We start from the raw sequence: 6,132 nt of genomic DNA, 5'->3' as shown, positions 1-6,132 counted from the left end.
CTGCATGGGTGCACCCACAGTTGACAAACAGTGCTTTCTCTATCCCAACTGTACACTACCTCTATGTCCTCCTGCACATCTCCCACATCTTGGGGTCTCCCTTCTACACATTGCTGCAACATGTCCGAATCCTTGACACCCAAAGCACCGTAGAGGTTTTATAGCAGAATAGCAACTACAACCTAACCTGACCTCATCAGATAGAAACTCTGTGTCAAAAATCTACAAAACAGACAGTTTATTCTCAGTCTCGCCATTGCCACTCAGTCTATGGATCACCAAACGGCGGGCGTCACAAACACTAGGAATGTTATTTTTCCTTTGAGCCACCTCTACACTCAACGCTAACCCACTGAACACCCCTTTGAGCCACCTCTACACTCAACGCTAACCCACTGAACACCCCTTTGAGCCACCTCTACACTCAACGCTAACCCACTGAACACCCCTTTGAGCCACCTCTACACTCAACGCTAACCCACTGAACACCCCTTTGAGCCACCTCTACACTCAACGCTAACCCACTGAACACCCCTTTGAGCCACCTCTACACTCAACGCTAACCCACTGAACACCCCTTTGAGCGGTGCCCTGTTCACATTTTCATCAATTCATAGAATGTTTGTAAATGACGTATAGTAAGACATTTGTGAACATTCTATAGCAATATAGAGTGGTAAAGTGGCATTTGGGAAATTCATTCAATGACATGATTCATCATGGCAACAGGAGAAAAAAGGTCTCAAACCTCCTACTTCACCCCAGTTGAGTTAGAAATATTAATGAATGTGTATGCAAGAAAAAAAGCAATACAGTAGCAGCATATTCAACATGTTTATTACGTGTGTGTGTGTTTTAATATTTATGCAGGAGCAACCCAACAAGCACAAAACGTACTTGGCAGCAACTGAAGATGAAATATAAAAATATACTCCAAACAGGTAAGGTATATGTCACGAGTCCGACCGAGGGTGGCTTCCCTTCCCGGTCGGGTGGCGCTCAGCGGGCCTCGTCACCGGCCTATTAGCTGCCACTGATTGTCTTTCCTCCCCCTCCGTGTATGTTTATTGGTAGCACCTGTTTGTGATGATTAGTTGGGGTTCTTTAGGCAGCCGGCCGATTAATCATTGTATCCTTCGGCTCTGTAGTAGAGGAACGTGTTAGTTCCTGGTCGTGCATTTTTCAGTTGTAAATTTTTCATTCCCCGTGTTTGCGGCCGTTATTATTGTGAGCACCCTGTGGTGCGTTGGTGCAATTAAAGAGCACAGCATTGCACTCTGTCTCCTGCGTTTTACTCCACACCCACGACACCCGGAGCATTACAGTATAATTTCATTACAAGCAATTGTGATGTTGTTTAGCCTACCCTACCTAATTAAACATAATTCATTGGCTACATTCAACATGTGATATTTCAGTAGTTAGTGAAATTTTCAAAGCAAAAAAAAAAAAAAGTTGAATTTTCAGCCATCCTAACACGGGCAGTATTTAATATTGTCTATTTGAAAGTAACACCTAAATGCCTTTGTACATACAAGTCTCCAAATGTGTGCTTACTGGACATGTTCAAATTTGTCCTCCATTATAGCCAATATAAAAAGGCTGAGGGCTGAAAAATAGTTGGGGGTCCACCACTACCACAGAGGCTGAAGGGACACAAGGGCCTACATAAGAGGTTAGTTATTAAAATGAATTATATGTACATTCATCCTTTTGCCAGTGTCACCTCAGTGACTCCCATCCATCTATGACACAACTTGGCACACTGTAATGACGTTCGTCTGTAGAAGGAGAAGCGGACCAAAATGCAGCGTGGTGGTCACTCATGTTCTTTAATGAAAAAATGAACTATACATGAAATAACTTAAATATACAAAACAACAAACAGACCGTGAAAACCTATACAGCCTATCTTGTGACAACAAACACAGAGACAGGAACATTCACCCACAAAATACTCAAAGAATATGGCTGCCTAAATATGGTTCCCAATCAGAGACAACGATAATCACCTGACTCTGATTGAGAACGCCTCAGGCAGCCATAGACTATGCTAGACACCCCACAAAACCCCAAGACAAAAACGCACCACAATAACCCATGTCACACCCTGGCCTGACCAAATAAATGAAGACAAACATAATATACTTTGACCAGGGCGTGACACACACTGATTTTCTTGTAGCAGTACAATTCGTTGTAATTGACTGCTGTTACTTTTCCAGATTCTTAATTGTCCTTCAGACATCCTAATCTATTTTAAGGTGACTCAGAGGTATATATATATATATGTATGTTTTTTTATGTGGCCTGCACACTGTTGTAAAAACAAAATTCATATTAGGTGGGGAACTTTTCTGGGTAAAGTTATAATTGAACTGTCTAATCTTCATCTTCTACCAGTTACTGATGGTGTCATCAGTCTGGTGGAGCCTTCTGCCATAACAGACATCCATGCAGTTGTAAGTACTCTTGATACTCCACAGATTTTATAACGGGTTAAAGTAGAACACCCAAATTGTTGAATTGTCATTACAGGAGGATGAAGACACCTTGTCAGCTGCCACAGAGAGGGAAGATACAGAGAGGCCTATTGAGGTTTACACCTTAAAAATAACATCTAACAGTTGATGATAGTGTTGTACCATAATAAAATTTGCACCTTATTTTTTTCTAACAGAGCAATGCTGGAAATTACAATGAGGAAGAGGGTCCCTCCACCTTCACAGCACAATTTACCTCAGTAAGTTGTTGTTCAGCATTGACCCATGACTTACCATGAAACTAAGTAGACCTGGCACTGTGAAATTCAATGTAATTTTTTTTGTGTTCCTATAGCTCCCTGTGAAACAGCTGTACAATGTGTACTTACAGAAACAAATTGAAAAATGTCATTTAGAAATTGACCACATAAGGCTGCAGATGCAAAAGATAAAAATATAAATACAACTGCTAGAACATCAGTTAAAGGTGGGTGTGGTGCCCACAGGTGGATGATTTTACTTGTTTGAACAACATAAAAATATGAACTACTGTATTGCATTTGTACTTGCAGGAAATAAAGACTTCATAAAAAGAAAGACATATTGTCTTTATTTGACACTGGGGAGGTGATGGATCAATCAGAAATTATGGTAGCATATTGTGTCTCTGACTGCTCTTCCATCTCATGCGTCAGCGGGGTGGTTAGGATCATTATCAGGATCGTTCACTGGTTGAGTAGGACATTGATCTCCTCTAATTGTGGCAATGTTGTGGAGAATCACACATGGCACAATAATGACACATGCCCTTTCTGGGGTGACCCTCAGCCTACGAAGGCACTGGAACCGGGCCTTGAGCATCCCAATGGTCATCTCTACCCTGGCTCGTGTCCTGCAGTGAGCCAAGTTATAACGTTGCTGCGAGCCGGGCTAAGGATCAGGGTAAGGGGTCAGAAAATAGGGCTGGCAGGGGTACCCTCTGTCACCAAGCAGGTAACCATCGAACTCTCCTATGATAATACGAGGATACAGTCGACATTTTCAGTTGCATTAGGAGGAAACAATTGGATATAGCTATATATATAACTCACCACAGGCAAATCTAGCGCTCAGTGTATACACAAATGTGCAAGTCATGCACAAACCCAGGCCACTTTGCTTCCACGTGGCTGATGTGGGCTGCATCACATATGATCTTCACAGTGCAGAACAGTAATTAGCTGCAGTAGCTGTATTCTGATGTAACTTTCATTTGGAATGCCAAAGGCTACTATTTAAGCCTACCTGCAAATTAATGCTGTGGAAAGACTTCCTATTCACATATTCTTCTTCATTTACTGAAGGAGTGGTGATAGGAATATGAATGCCATCTATGCAGCCAATCACACCTGGAAATCCTAAAATATATCAAATTAACTGATTAGTGCATCAAGTCTCAAAGCTTCATACTAAATTAATTAATTATTGCTTAGACTGATACCTGCAATTCTGTGGAATTCTTGGAGTCTTGTGGATCTGTGACTTGGGAACACCACAAAAGTGTACAGTAAACGTTTCAGTGTAAGAGTCACATTTCTGACAGCCCGACAGACGGTTGCCTTGGAAATATGCTCAGCGTCACCGTGGTTATATAGAAACCCCCCATGGCAAAAAAAACTAAGTGCAACACAAAGAATTTGTTCCGAACTGAGAGCATGTTCACGATGTGTCACATGAACAATATGAGGCCTGAGAAAATTGTTCAGATGAATGATCAATTGGGCAGAAAAACGGAAACGCTCAAACAGAAAATCATCAGGGAATGATAAAACATCCAAGCGGCGTCTAATCACCCTCTTCCCGACTGAGATTTCTGCTGAGTATTTGTACTTCAATATCAACTGGCTCTTCAAGAAAAGGACACACAATGTCTGAGTAGATGAAACCTTCTTCAGTAGATGACACCTCCTGTCTGACACCTCCTTCAGTCTGCAGGCTTCAGCTAAAGAGGAGGATAAACTCAGGGTTAGTTGAAGAAAACCTGCCAGTGAGCAGGTTAGCTCTTGCCATAGTAACTGACTCAGAGTTAAGCTGAACTGGCTTTGTGGAACCGAAAACCCAAAGTTTCCTTAAACTCTGAGTCAACTAACTCTAAACCCGCTTTCTGAAACAGGGCCCAGGACCTCCTCCTTGCGCCTTTTTATCTGCAAAACAAAACACAGTCCATTACGTAACTCGACTTGACAGAATAGCTGTCTCGAAAAATCTGAAGGTGAACCAGAACTACATAGCAGATAGAAAAGGTATGTGGGGTTCGGACGAATATCCCTTAAGTGAATGATCAACCTTGCTACCAGGAACAAGTATTCTTCTTTTTCAGAAGTAAACAATAACATACTTATTAGATGAGAGATGGTCATCATTATTTACCAATAATTCCAGTTACTCATATACAATGTTACAGAGTAGTCTGATGATCCATGATGAGATGTGTGAGATTACTAGGTGTGTGTGTAATTTAAAATGTTCACTTACACAAGATTTGGCTTTGACATAAACATGATTCTCCATATCATTGCTGGACTTCATGTGGGCAGTCCCAGCCTTTCTCATCTCCTACTCACTAAAAAAGAAGAAGCGATTCAGATAGATTTTGCCTGCTGTATTGTCCTAGCAACACATGCCAATGATATTCGTTACATTCCTGGCATATAAAGTGCATTTTATTCCAAGTGAGGTCAAGCAGGAATGTCACTGGGGTCTGTGTTGTAGCTAGCATCTTGCTAACTACCATTAACTAACGTTAGCTAACTACATAGCAGTGGCGGATCCAGGAGCATGGATTTTGTGGGCACAGTAGAGTGGAAAGCGGGAACAACAGGAACATCTGTTATGAGTGTGGGGATTTACTGCCGCTACCAAAGCTGCAGGAGACAGTACTCTGTTTTTAGCTGTGAGGAATGGAAGAGGAAAAAGAGGAAGAAGGCGTCGAAGAGAATGAGGAAAGCAGAGGTTGAATTTGACGAAGATTGCGGAAGAAAGGGAGATGGGGGTGAAGAAGATTGGTGTCAAGTACAGAGTGAGCAGTATGCCAAGTTGAGTGTTGGAGGTGAAATGGAAGTGAGTGATGGCAAGATAAGTGAAGTGGAAGGTGTGGTGAATAGGTCAGAGCCCAAACCTGGCATCAATGATAAAGTAGAATCTGGTCTAGTAGGAGTGAGATTTGGAGAAAGTGGATCCTTACCTTTTGGCGGATCCATTTGTGGTTTCAGGCTTGATGGAAAAGGAGTTGAGTCGGTGAAAGTAACACGTAGCGGGTTTGTGATATTTGTGTGTTTCTTCCAACCAGAGGGAGCAGGTGCTCCATGTCATGCAACTCAGGGCAAGATCGGTTCAATGCTTTGCTCTTAGGAACAGGGCACCATTGAAAGGAGTGATTATTGGGGTAGCAGTAAATGTGAAGGTGGACCAGCTGAATGGGAAGCTTCCCAGTGTTTGTGATGCTCAGTTGGTGCAACGTAGGCACGGTGGCGCATGTGGTGAGACAGAGGAGTTGTTGTCTGTTGGTTTGAGTTTTGATGTTGATTCTTTGACTGACAAATGTTTAGATATTTCAGTTATCCAATAGGAGTTTTTGTGCCAAACCCATTACGTTGTTACAGGTATCAAG

General features: G+C 42.1%; 1 long non-coding RNA gene and 1 pseudogene across 1 annotated transcript; one reads left to right on the top strand and one right to left on the bottom strand.

Moving 5' to 3' along the window:
- The first annotated feature begins 2,115 nt into the window (after window positions 1-2,115).
- On the top strand, window positions 2,116-3,051 carry LOC109868218 (uncharacterized). The gene is made up of 5 exons (XR_002251889.2): window positions 2,116-2,275; window positions 2,404-2,462; window positions 2,539-2,598; window positions 2,681-2,743; window positions 2,839-3,051. It is a non-coding gene; the product is annotated as an uncharacterized LOC109868218 (long non-coding RNA).
- Window positions 3,052-3,167: 116 nt separating this feature from the next.
- On the bottom strand, window positions 3,168-5,051 carry LOC109868148 (putative nuclease HARBI1; annotated as a pseudogene).
- Window positions 5,052-6,132: the final 1,081 nt, after the last annotated feature.

This window comes from Oncorhynchus kisutch, linkage group LG23 (assembly GCF_002021735.2).
Source record: "Oncorhynchus kisutch isolate 150728-3 linkage group LG23, Okis_V2, whole genome shotgun sequence".
Lineage (NCBI taxonomy): Eukaryota > Metazoa > Chordata > Actinopteri > Salmoniformes > Salmonidae > Oncorhynchus > Oncorhynchus kisutch.
The sequence above is the reverse complement of the archived record's forward strand: the minus strand, read 5'-3'. Positions and strand labels throughout refer to the sequence as shown.